General features: G+C 49.5%; 1 protein-coding gene across 17 annotated transcripts in view; it reads right to left on the bottom strand.

Moving 5' to 3' along the window:
• EPN2 (epsin 2) overlaps nt 1-7,645 on the bottom strand; it is a 97,067-nt gene extending 89,422 nt beyond the window's left edge. For 4 of the 17 annotated variants that reach the window (XM_055101197.2, XM_055101200.2, XM_063599224.1 and 1 more), the window contains exon 1: nt 7,482-7,620. The gene's annotated coding sequence lies outside the window, so the exon portion shown is untranslated. Of the gene's footprint in view, nt 1-7,481 lie in introns of all 17 variants that reach the window. The other 13 variants (XM_014342121.4, XM_034942267.3, XM_014342122.4 and 10 more) reach the window with 6 other exon arrangements.
• Between the last annotated feature and the right edge of the window lie 5,428 nt (nt 7,646-13,073).

The raw sequence follows: 13,073 nt of genomic DNA, 5'->3' as shown, positions 1-13,073 counted from the left end.
CAGCTGGGGCATACCAGCAGGAGTTCATACTAACTGTATGGCCTGGGGCAGGTTACTGAACCCCTCTTAGTTTTTTAAAATGCAAAATGAGAAATGGTGATAGGGCTTGCAGGACCACCATGAAAATTAAACACAGTGCATAAAATTAGTAATATAAGGCCTGGCACACAGGAAATATTCAAAAACCATCAGGGCTCACACACACCTCCCTGCACATTCGGTTTTGATGGACAAGTTGATAATTACCACTGAAGAAAAAAAATTCGAACTGTAAACATGAAAGAATATTAAATCTGAATTGCTGCAGGGAGGAGAAGCAACTTCCATTAACACCAGTGGTCCATGCCAAGTGGCCCCGTGGGAATCCAGGACCCAACAACATTACTCCCTCAACCTTTTCAAGTTACAATTCTTTCTTTTTTTTTTTTTTTTTTTTTTGAGAAGAGTCACACTCCCTCACACAGTCTGGAGTGTAGTGGCACAATCTCGGCTCACTGCAACCTCCGCCTCCCAGGTTCAAGCAATTCTCGTGCCTCAGCCTCTCGAGTAGTTGGGACTACAGGCCCACGCCACCACACCTGGCTCATTTTTGTATTTTTAGTAGAAATGGGGTTTCGCCATGTTGGCCATGCTGGTCTCCACCTCCTGGCCTCAAGTGATCCACCAGCCTCAGCCTCCCAGTGCTGGGATTACAAGCATGAGCCACTGCACCCAGCCCCCAAGTTACAATTCTAAAAGGCCTAGACAGTAAACTTCTTACACGATGTGTGAGAATGATGAACCTGCTTTTTCAACAGCATCCAAGATTTACAGCCTTTTTGAAGGACAATGACATCTTCTCTCCCCTTCATTAAGGAAAGCATCTCAATTAACCCAATAGTGATAATCCCTGTGACCACCGTCCAACTTACAATCACAAAAGAATAAAGTGAAAACACTCTTTGAGAACCCACATTTCCTTTCCAAATGTCACTCCATCCATCATCTTCAGACCAATATTCAGAAACATTTCAGTGCCATTTTTGAGTTCCTACTGCACAGCCAGCAGGTGCTAGACATCTTACACACCTTCTCATGCAGTCCTCTGGGCCAAGGTTCCCAAATTTGGTCCCTAGACCGGCAGCATCAGCAGCACTTGGAAGCTGGCTAAAAATACACATTCTCTGCCAGGCACAGTGGCTCATACCTGTAATCCCAGCACTTTGGGAGGCCAAGACAAGCGGATCACTTGAGGTCAGGAGTTTGAGACCAGTCTGGCCAACGTGGTAAAACCCCATCTCTACTAAAAATACAAAAAATTAGCCGGGCATGGCCGGGCGCAGTGGCTCATGCCTGTAATCCCAGCACTTTGGGAGGCCAAGGCAGGCGGATCACAAGGTCAGGAGATCGAGACCATCCTGGCTAACACGGTGAAACCCCATCTCTATTAAAAATACAAAAAAATTGGCCGGGTGTGGTGGCGGGTGCCTGTAGTCCCAGCTACTCGGGAGGCTGAGGCAGGAGAATGGCGTGAACCCGGGAGGCGGAGCTTGCAGTGAGCTGAGATCGCGCCGCTGCACTCCAGGCTGGGAGACAGCGAGACTCTGTCTCAAAAAAAAAAATAAAAAATAAAAAAATAAAAAAATAAAAATTAGCCAGGCATGGTAGCACACACCTGTAATCCCAGCTACTCAGGAAGCTGAGGCAGAAAAATCGCTTTAACCTGAGAGGTGGAGTGCAGCGAACCAAGATCGCGCCACCGCACTCCAGCCTGGGCAACAGAACAAGACTCTGTCTTTAAAAAAAAAAAAAAAGACACATTCTCAGGCCTCCCCCTCCCTAATAAGAAACAATGGGGTGCAGCCCCAGCCACGTGTTCAGCAAGCCCTCTGGGTGCTTCTGCTGCACACAGGAGTTTGAGAAACAAGGCTAGTCTATTTCATGAAGTAGTGATTACGAGCCCCCCTTTAGAGATGAGGACACCAAAGCTCAGTGATTAAAGTGCCCAAAGCCACCCAGCCAGGAGGCCCATTAGTACCCACACCTCACTCCAAAGCTATCTGCCACATGGCCTTTGAAGCCAAATTAACTGTACCGCTTGGTGTTCTCAGCTATCGAGCTGCTGCAACGTGCAACTACCTAAGAGGGGTGGGACCAAGAGGAAAAATGAAGCCTGCACTCAGAAGTGATTAATTATAAATGCTTTTAAATCCACATCATGCATTAGCCCTAAACAATCAGCCGTCCCCCAGGATGAGCCTACTTTTCCCTGTTCTATGTATCAGCAGGGTTACCATGAAGAGAAGATGGGGAGTCCCTTTATTTACAGCCCTTTGCATGTCCAATTCCTTGTATTGCTTTGAACAGAAAGAGAATTAAGTTACCTGTCCTGTCTCTAGAGGGCTTGAAAGTGAAGCACACTCTGCCTAGACCAGGACCAACAGGAAACAGAATCAGGAAAAGGACTTTCTATGCCCAGGAACGAAGCAGGCTCCAGCACCTAGGTACTAGGGGAATGAGTCACAGAAAGAATCCAATGCATGGATAGGGAGCATTTTAACAATGTTGCGGATCTGGTTCAAAAGAAGACAGGTTTTTTGTTTTTGTTTTTTGAGACAGAGTCTTGCTCTGTCACCCAGGCTGGAGACTCACTGCAACCCCCCCTTCCCAGGTTCAAGTGATTTTCCTGCCTCAGCCTCCTGAGTAGCTGGGACTACAGGTGTATGCCACTATGCCCGGCTAATTTTTGTATTTTTTTGGTCAAGACAGGGTTTTGCCATACTGGCCAGGCTCGTCTCAAAAACTCTAGGCCTCAAGTGATCCGCCCACCTCAGCCTCCCAAAATGCTGGGATTACAGGCATGAGCCACCGTGGCTGGCCTAGGCTTTTTTTTTTTTTTTTCAAATCAAACACCAAATCTAGTGTCTCTCAGCTAAAATGATCCATTAATTATTGACATTCAAACCACAGTGTTTTCAAAGGTTCTAAGGTTAGGAAAGAGCCAGAAATCTCGTTATTCACAATTCCCAACCTTCTAAATAAACTTGGTGGTGACTTTCAGACAACAAATTTATCCTATTATTTAAATGAATACCTATTATTTTGTGGGGCCTTCTACAGGGGCCAGTGGAGCAGAAGGGACCCAGGTCTGGGAATTACACAGATTCACTTTGAATCCTGGCTGTGCCAGTTCCTCACAGCTTACTTAACCTCTCTGGGCCTCAGTTTTTCTACTCACAAATGGGTGATAATCCCTATGTTAAATGTTGATGGAAATTACAGTGGTTTAAAAAAAAAGGCTGCTGAAACGGCTTTCAACATATACTTATTTCACTGTATTTGTTTTTCTAAGTTTCTATTTTTAGTTAACTTGAATGAACTAGTTAAGCAATAAAATTCCATTGACGAACTTATCAGAAAGTTTGTCAATTTTTTTTTTTTTTTTTTTTTTTGAGACAAGAGTCTTGCTCTGTCGCCAAGCCGGAGCACAGTGGTGCGATCTCGGCTCACTGCAACCTCTGCCTCCCAGGTTCAAGTGATTCTCCTGCGTCAGCCTCCCGAGTAGCTGGGACTACAGGTGTGCACCACCACGCCCAGCTAATTTTTGTATTTTTAGTAGAGACGGGGTTTCACCATGTTGGCCAGAATGGTCTCGATCCCTTGACCTCAGGGTGATCCGGCCGCTTTGGCCTCCCAAAGTGCTGGAATTACAGGCGTGAGCCACCATGCCTGGCAAGTTTGTCAATTTTCAAAAACTCAACAGATGGACATAAACATTCATTTCACAATGCATCTGACAAAAAACAAATGTGCTCTTCCCATCCTCAACCACCTTAATCATATCACCCCACCTCCCTCAGTCCACTGTTAACTTGCAGTGTGTCTCTTCATCCCCATGAGACTTGGTCCTCGAAGTAGGTAACAGGTATAATAACATTTTGGAGTCCAACAGATCTGTTCAAATCACTTACTGGCTGCGCGACCTCGAGCATGTAACTTAAGCTCCCTAGGCCTCAGTTTCCTCACCTGCAGATGAGGTGGATAAACCTATGCAACTGACACACAATTGCTGAACCAACAGTAGTGATTTCAGCAACAGTGCGACAGAACAGTAGGGAGCCATAAAAATGTGCTCCCCTGCCTCGAGGAATACTGGTGACAAACCTTTACTGAGCATCTACCATCTATCAGAGACCGAGCCTGGTACTGGAGAAGTAAAGACAGGCTGACCACTGGCCTCAAAGACGTCACAGTGTCACAAGAGCCCCAGATACACGGACAATGTCGTAAGTGCACCAGCAGACTGTGTGGGTTGGTGAAGGTAGGATAGCAGAGAAAAAGGGGCCAAACATCGGACGAGCTAGACGGCAAAGTATTGACAGAAGAGGTCTGTTTACACCGAATACATGAGTTAAAAGTTCAGCAGACAAAAAAGGGATACAAACTACATAATTCCTCACATCTTTTCCAGCCTCAACTTCCCCGAATCCAAGGCCGGCCACGGTAGCTCACGCCTGTAATCTCAGCACTTTGGGAGGCCAAGATAGGTGGATCACTTGAAGTCAGGAGTTCGAGATCAGCCTGGCCAGCATGGCAAAACCCTATCTCTACTAAAAATACAAAAATTGGCCGGGCATGGTGGCACACGCCTGTAGTCCCAGCTACTCGGGAGGTTAGGCAGGAGAATCACTTGAACCCAGGAGGCAGAGGTTTGCAGTGAGCCAAGATTGCGCCACTGCACTCCAGCCTGGGTGACAGCGTGAGACTCCGTCTCAAAAAAAAAAAAAATTCCCCAAATCCAAGCCCTTTGACTTCTCCAAGGCTCAGGGTCACCAGGTATACATGTCATAAAATGACAACAATCGTGGTCCTTCACACCCTATACACCAGAGAGAAAGGTTATGGGGAACAGTGAGAACCGCCAGAAAACTTAGAAAATTTTAATGTACTTTCCAAAAGTATGACAAGGGCAATTCCATGCATAAAAATCTCATAGTACTTCAGTTCACAACTGAAAGTTGCCGCTCCTCCTAATTAAAGTTAAAAAAAAAAAAAAGTCCGAAAACTTTTCAACTTTTGCAGGACTCTTATCAGAATCCCAATTCTTGGGAAATCCTCCGCTCATTATGGAAGAGGGTTAGTGATAACAGAGAATTTCTACAAAGGTTGGGTCATTTTTCAAGGCTGCATACACGATGCTAGATATTATCACTTGAAAGTTTTACATTTCTTCACACCTCGAGTGCTTGGCCCAACACACACTGCTGGAAGAGTTTTCCACAGAGCTCTCCATCTGGCCAGCTCAGGCTTCAGAGAGGCAAAAAGCCTCTGTAAACCAGGGAAACTTGGTACATCCCACAAGACAATCCGAACTGGCTCCTGGTCCAGGGACTTGTGGGACGCAGTCCTGAATCATGCCTTACAGTAACTTACACTTTAACAAAATCTTTAATAACCAGTATCTCATTCCCTGCTTACAAAAGAATAGCCCAGTGAGACTGTAAAGATGACTAGCCCAATTTTAAAACCAGGGAAATAAATAAGCTTTTAAAATGTAAAAGTAAAAATACAGATAAATAAAAGATTTAGGCCGGGAGTGTTGGCTCACGCCTGTAATCCCAGCACTTTGGGAGGCCGAGCTGGGCGGATCACATGAGGTCAGGAGTTCGAGACCAGCCTGGCCAACATGGCGAAATCCCGTCTCTACTAAAAATACAAAGATTAGCCGGGCGTGGTGGATGGCGTGCGCCTGTAATCCCAGCTACTCCGGAGGCTGAGGCAGGAGAATCGCTTGAACCCAGGAGGCGGAGGTTTCGGTGAGCCGAGATCGTGCCACTGCACTCTAGCCTGGGTGACAGAGACTCCGTCTCAAAAAAATAAATAAATAAAAAATTTAAAAGTTTAGGTGCGCTTCCCCAACACAATCACTTGTCCCAAAAACAAGCACCGAACAAGTACCATTCAGAAGCAAATTGTAGTCCCTTTTGATGTTCATGTAAATACAGATGAAAACTTAATTATCAATGCTAACTCAATCACTGCTGTGCCAGATTCAGCATAAGATTTTGTCAGCACCTAAAATTCTGTATCTAGAGCTACAAGAGGCACGTTTTCTGCCAAATCTTCATTATATTACATAATGAGAGGAAGCCTGGATTCTTAAAATTCACCTTTTCCCATCATTTTAACACCCTGTTCCAATCCCTTCTTTCACAGGGTATTTTCTGGAGGTGAAAAGGAATAACTCATTACTTCTCATATTTTCCTGCCCACTTTCTTGCATAAATATTAAAAATAAAGGGGAAGGTAGGGTCCTGAACACCTCCCTAAAAAATAAAAAAAGTTATTAAATGTGGTAAACAGAGCCTGGAGACCTAGCTTCTAGTTCTGCATTGACACAGTATCACTGCGTGACCTTGGGCAAATTACTGCAGTTCTGGGCCTCAGTTTCCCTCATCTGAACCCTAATGATGGTTAAGCCCTCTCCGCTCTTAAAGCACAGATTTTAGATACGTCCCCAGGGCAGCACAACTGTGAAGGAGTCGCCCAGACGGAGTCCTTGGGCGGAGAAACGGCCTTCCACAAGCTCCGGCGGGGGGATTCACAGGGAGCTCAAGCTGCCCCAGGCAAAGCCACTGGGCAACCTTCAGGTCGCAAACAAAAACCTGTTGGCACCGACTCCTCTAGCAAAGGCCAGCCTCCCAACGCGCTCGGCTCTCGGCTCTAGGGGAGCCGCCCCACAGGGAGAGAGAGGAAGTCTCTCCTGGAAGAGGCCAGACCCCACGCACCCATTCACCCACCCGGATCAGCCGAGCAGGACCGCCGGGCCGGGTGGGTCTCTGCCATCCCACGCGGAACAAAAGGCAGCTGGAGCCTGGCTCTTCCGCCCCCGTCCCCGCTGTTCCGTGGGAGTGGGGAGTGGGGAGCCTGGTCCCCAAGGACGGAAGGGGGCCCTGCTACAGCCCCCAGGAAAGGTGAGACGGGCGGGATCCCGGACAGAGAAAAGGACCCCTCCCCCGATTCCCGGAGGGCGCCCGGACCGGGCTCTGCACGGGGGCTGGCGGGAGACCAGGCTGGGCTCAGGAGGAAGGGGCGCCGGGCCCGGGGAGGGGAGGAACGTGCTCTGGGGAGGGGGCGGGGTTGTTCCAAGATGAACGGGGCTCCAGGATCCGAGGTAGGAGTAAGGGGCGCCCGGGACTCTAGGGACATAAAAGGAGATGCTCGGTGATAGGGACGGGTAAGGGGGGAGATCCTTGCAGCGGAAAGCTGGATCCAGATGGGAAGGGGGCCATGCTCCAGTCCGTGGGGCGGGGCCTGGTTGGAAAGAAGGGGATCCCCCAGAGCCTGGCGTAGGGACCAGCGGGGCGGCAGGGGCGCATGCCCTGGCGGGGCTGGTGAGGTAGGGCAGCCTGTGCTCTGGGGGCGTCCGCGCCCTGGAGAGGGGGAGGGTCCTCGCCCCGGGGACTCGCTCTGGCCTTGGAGCCCCACGGGCTGTGGCTCACCTCTGCTCCTCCGGGCCGGCGTGGGTGCGCCGCTGCGGCCGCCGGCAGCGCTCGGGAGGCGGGAGCGACCGTAGCCCGCGGAGCCGCCGCCACCGCCGCGTCTGGCTCAGTTTGACACCCACACACCAGCCAACATGGCGGCCGGGAGGGGGCGCGCCGGACGCGTGCGCGCGCCCGCAGGCCCCGCCCCCGAGGCCCCGAGGCCCCGCCCCCACGACCGCAGACCACGCCCCTGCGACCCCGCCAGAGCCCCTCCCTAGTGGCCCATGCGCGGCTTCCCCTCCGCGTCCTGCGCTCCAGGACCCCACGCGGACGGCCCACCCTTCCGCAGCGCCCCACAGTCGACGCCCGAGCCCCCAAAAAACCCCCAATCCCGAGCGCCACACAAACCCTGGCAAATTAATACCCGAACGCGCGCACTCTGATCCCCTTCAGGCCACTCCACCCCGTACACACTCACGGCCCCCCACACTCACGGCCGGGCAGCACGCGCAGGCCCCGCCCCGTCAAGCAGAAACTCACGCTCCGGCCCGCCGGTTTCACTCAAAAACCTTGTTCAGTAGGAGAGACTGGAAGGGGGCCAGGGCCTGCCGGGCGCTGGTAAGGTTGGGTTCTTAGGCTACAAGTGTGTTCACTTTATGAAGATGCGCGGAAGTACACTTTGGATTTGTGCGCTTTTCCGTGCGTGTATTTCACGTCAATAAAATATACTCAAAAACGGAGAAGTCTCTAGGCTTCTTTAGGCTGCTCAAGGGGTTACCTAAGGGCACGAATAGCAAGGGGTTACCTAAATGGCACGAAAACGGAAACCCTTGACTGGCGGGCACCCACAAAGCACCTCCTCTGTGTCAAGCCCTGTGCTGGGCACAGAAATGAGACAGCCCCAAATGCCTCGAATGAGAGTCCCGGAACTGGAGGGGCCAGAACTGGAGGCTGCACCTCAAAGTTGACTAACCTGCTCCAATCAGGGTGGGAGTCAGCAGAGACTTCTCACAGCAGGGGCGCGGAGCATGAGTCAGGGCTTGCTAGGTGGGCAGAGGGCATCATCCCTGTTGCCTGGGTGACATCAACACTCTGCCTAGCCTTGGCTTCAGGGAAGCTGTGGCCAGAAGTCTTCCTCTGCCCTAACTCACTGAGGGACCTTAAACAAGTCACTGTACTTCTCTGAGCCTCAGATTCCTCCTCCCTGTACAGGAACCAGGGGATGAAAGTATCCCTTAAGGTTCTAACAACCCAGGATCTGGAATTCCATTCTCTGGCAAAAAAAAAAAAAAAAAAAGGTTGCATCTTTCCAGGAATTCATCTATTTATTGTAAGTTTTTTAGTGTGTGTGCATAGACGTGTTCATAATAGTTTTTGAGGGCCTTTTTGTGTTTGTATGGGGTCGGTGGTAATGTCCTCTTTGCCCTTTCTGATTATGTTTACTTGTATCTTCTTTCTCTTTTTTCTTTATTAGTCTAGCTAGTGATAAAATAAATACGATAAAAATGGAGAGAGCTTGTAACACGTTTGCAAAACCACATAGCCACTTTTCCTTTGAAAAGTCAAACACTGGTAGCTCTAGATGCTAGAAACACTCTCCAGTTAACCACCCTTCCCACTGCTTGGTGCCCCTTCTCCACCAGCAGAGGGAATTATGCCCTATGTGCCTGCCTTGCAGCAGAAGCCGGAGCTCCCTGTTTTGAATTTGGCCCACCCTCATCCCAGAGAATGCCCTCAACCAGTCCAACATTCCTTGTGAGCCTCACCTCTTTACCCTATCTCCAAGGAAAGCAGAACTTTACACTGCAATCATGCTTCTGCCCTGAGTTTACAATGTCAGATGAGTTATAACACATAGCTGATGCACAGCACAGGCGTGATGTTTCTAAATCAGCACTGTTCAGCAGAATTTCCCTCCACGATGGAAATGTTCTTTCTGCGTGCTGTCCGTAGGATAGCTACGAGTCACAGGAGGCCAGCGAGCACTTGAAATGTGGCTAGTGAGACTGAGGGGCTGAATTTTTTAAACTTCATTAAACTTTTATTAATTTAAATGTAAATAGCCATATGTGGCTAGATGCTACCATGCTGACCAGTGCTGGTCTAAAACCTTACCACAATTCCACAAGTGCACATTCTTTTTTTATTTATTTGTTTTGAGATGGAGTCTCACTCTATTGCCCAGGCTGAAATGCAATGGCACAATCTCAGCTCACTGCAACCTCCATCTCCCAGGTTCAAGTGATTCTCCTGCCTCAGCCTCCCGCGTAGCTGGGATTACAGGCACGCACGCCCACATCTGGCTAATTTTTGCATTTTTAGTAGAGACAGAGTTTCACCATGTTAGCCAGGCTGGTCTCGAACTCCTGACCTCGTGATCCTCCCGCCTCGGCCTCCCAAAGTGTTGGGATTACAGGCGTGAGCCACCGTGCCCAGCAAGGTGCACATTCTTGCTGTTCATATTTTACAGGCAAGAAATTGAGGTTTGGAGAGATGCTGGGGCTTGGCCACCCAGGCCCACTTTTCCATATGCAGAGCCTAATACTCTCTTCACTACCCACCTAGCAAGTGTGTGTAGCCACACAGATAATATGCAAGCCTGGAAAGAGAACTGGATACAGATAATGAGATGATGAGCTAACCTACAGGACAGGAAGTGAGTTGGAGAATACTAGATTAGCCCAGGCTTGGGAAGTGGGGGAGGGTGTCCTGAGGCCGTAAGACCGCCACGTGCAAGGTCAGAGGGGACATTCTTGCATTCCTCGAAGTCATTTCTCTTTCCTGGACCCCCTCCTTGAAGCGTATCAGCCCCCTGGCATTCCTCTCTCAATTCATCCTCATGATGATCCCTTGACGTCAGCAGCCCTATTCCTATTTTGAATGCGGAAACTGAGGCAGCATGTGGCAGGGCTAGGATTCAATTCCAGGTTCTATGAGTCTAGAGCACATAAGCAGTCTTGCAGAGGAACTTGCAGGATAAGCTGAACAATTTCATCCGTGCCCAAAGCAGTCCATGGAAAACAGGGCTGGAGGAGACACTCTCATCTGCCCTTGCAGAGGTTTGGAGGTTGGTTCCAGGTGGATAATGGAGCAGACTGATGGGGGCTGGTTGGAGAGGTGTATTTCAGAAGAAAGAGCTGGCAGTGCAGGCCAGGGGTGTCTCTGGGGTTAGGGAAGGAGGGTTTCAAGCAGGAAGGGACTTTGGGGGAAAGACTGGCAGGCAGCAGACAGGGATAGACTGCATGCTGAATGAAAAGAATCACTTAGCACAGGTGCAGAACAGGCTCCCCGGGATCTTCACCAAAGGCTTGAACTCTATATTCAAAACTATTTGTCCCACAAAAAGAAACTTGTGTTGGCAATCCAGAAACACCTAATTTCTTGTCCACCGACTTGCTGCTTGACCATGACGTCACTGCCCCTCCCTGGACCTCAGTTTCCCCATCTGTGAAGTGGGAATAATAACCCCTCCCACCCCCTAGGATTGCATTCTGGCTCAGGTGAAAAGGCAGAGGAGGAAATGCTTTGGAAACTGTAAATGCACTGGATGGGTGTTGATGGCAGTTCTCTTATTAAGGACATTGAAAAGAATGGAGCCATCCTTTCCCTTCTAGGGGTTGAAAGTCTAGGACAGAGAAGTTATGAGTTTGGGCAGCATGAACATGAGCAGAAACCAAATGCCACATAGACAATCAAGAGAAAGAGCTATGACAGCTCTCACAGGAGGAAGTTTCCTTCTAGCCCATGGGGAAGGAAGGACCTGTGCCAACATCCTGGAAGTGCAGGTGCTGGAGAAAGGAACTAGTAATAATAACAATGACAACAAAGTAGTGAGCATTGTGCAAATATTTTGCATGCAGTACCTCATTTCCTCCTCATAAAAAACCCTAAGAGGTAGAGACTACCGTTATCCTCATTTTACAGCTGAGGTTCAGAAAGCTTCCATTATTTGCCCAAGATAACACAGCTAAAAAGTGGTAACCCTGGAAAACCCAAGCCTAAACTCCAAAGCTAAACTTTTTTTGTCTGTTTTTTGAGACGAAGTTTCGTTCTTGTTGCCCAGGCTGGAGTGCAGTGGCGCGGAGTTCACCGCAACCTCCGCCTCCCAGGTTCAAGCAATTTTCCTACCTCAGCCTCCCAAGTAGCTGGAATTACAGACATGTGCCACCACACCTGGCTAATTTTTGTATTTCTAAATTTATTTATTTATTTATTTGAGATGGAGTCTCACTCTGTTGCCCAGGCTAGAGTCCAGTGGCGCAATCTCGGCTCATTGCACCCTCCGCCTCCCTGGTTCAAGCGATTCTCCTGAGTAGCTGGGATTACAGGCATGTGCCACCATGCCCAGCTAATTTTGGTATTTTTTTAGTAGACACGCCGTTTCACCATGTTGGTCAGCCTGGTCTCGAACTCCTGACCTCAGATGATCCGCCTGCCTTGGCCTCCCAAAGTGATGGGATTACAGGCATGTGCCACCATGCCCAGCTAATTTTGGTATTTTTTTAGTAGACACATGGTTTCACCATGTTGGTCAGCCTGGTCTCCAACTCCTGACCTCAGATGATCCGCCTGCCTTGGCCTCCCAAAGTGATGGGATTACAGGCATGAGCCACTGCACCCGGCCATTCTATTTTTTTAGAGACGGGGTTTCACCATGTTGGCCAGGCTGGTCCTGAACACCTGAACTCAGGTGATCTGTCCACCTTGGCCTCCCAAAGTGCTGGGATTACAGGAGTGAGCCACCATGCCCAGCCTTTTGTGTGTGTGTGTGTGTGTGTGTGTGACAGGGTCTTGTTCTGTCACCCAGGCTAGAGTGCAGTGGCACAATCATGGTTCACTGCATCCTCAATCTCCTAGGCTCAAACAATCCTCCTACCTCAGCCTCCCAAGTAGCTGGGACTATACCACACCTGGCTATTTTTTCTAATTTTTTTGTAGAGACAGGATCACATAATGTTGCCCAGGCTGGTCTCAAACTCCTGGAGTTGATCCCCCTGCCTCAGCCACCCACTCAAAGTGCTGAGATTACAGGGATGAGCCACCATGCCTAAAACTAAACTCTTGGGAAGAATCTGAATAGGCTGAAGGGTGCGACTCCTTCTCCCTTCCAGCTCTGAGCCTGAGTCAATCAGAGCTTTCTCTCCCTGGTCAGTGATTGGTTCAGGAATGGGCACCTGACTCATAGCAGAGCAATGACTCTCAAGCCAAGCCTGGGACTTCTACAGAAATCATTGAAAAAAGAAGCTTCTAGGGGCTGGGGTGCAGTGGCTCATGCCTGTAATCCCAGCACTTTGGGAGGCTGAGGCGGGCAGATCACCTGAGGTTAGGAGTTTGAGACCAGCCTGGCCAATATGGTGAAACCCCGTCTTTACTAAAAATACAAAATTAGCTGGGTGTGGTGGCGTGCACCTGTAATCCCAGCTATTCAGGAGGCTTAGACAGGAGAATCGCTTGAACCTGGGAGGCGGAGGCTGCAGTGAGCCAAGATCATGCCACTGCACTCCAGCCTGAGGAACAGGAGCAAAACTTCATCTCAAAAAAAAAAAGTTAGCCAGGCGTGGTGGTACATGTAATCCCAGCTACTTGGTTGGGAGGCTGAAGCAGGAGAAT

This window comes from Pan paniscus, chromosome 19, assembly GCF_029289425.2.
Source record: "Pan paniscus chromosome 19, NHGRI_mPanPan1-v2.0_pri, whole genome shotgun sequence".
In the NCBI taxonomy this organism is placed as follows: domain Eukaryota; kingdom Metazoa; phylum Chordata; class Mammalia; order Primates; family Hominidae; genus Pan; species Pan paniscus.
The sequence above is the reverse complement of the archived record's forward strand: the minus strand, read 5'-3'. Positions and strand labels throughout refer to the sequence as shown.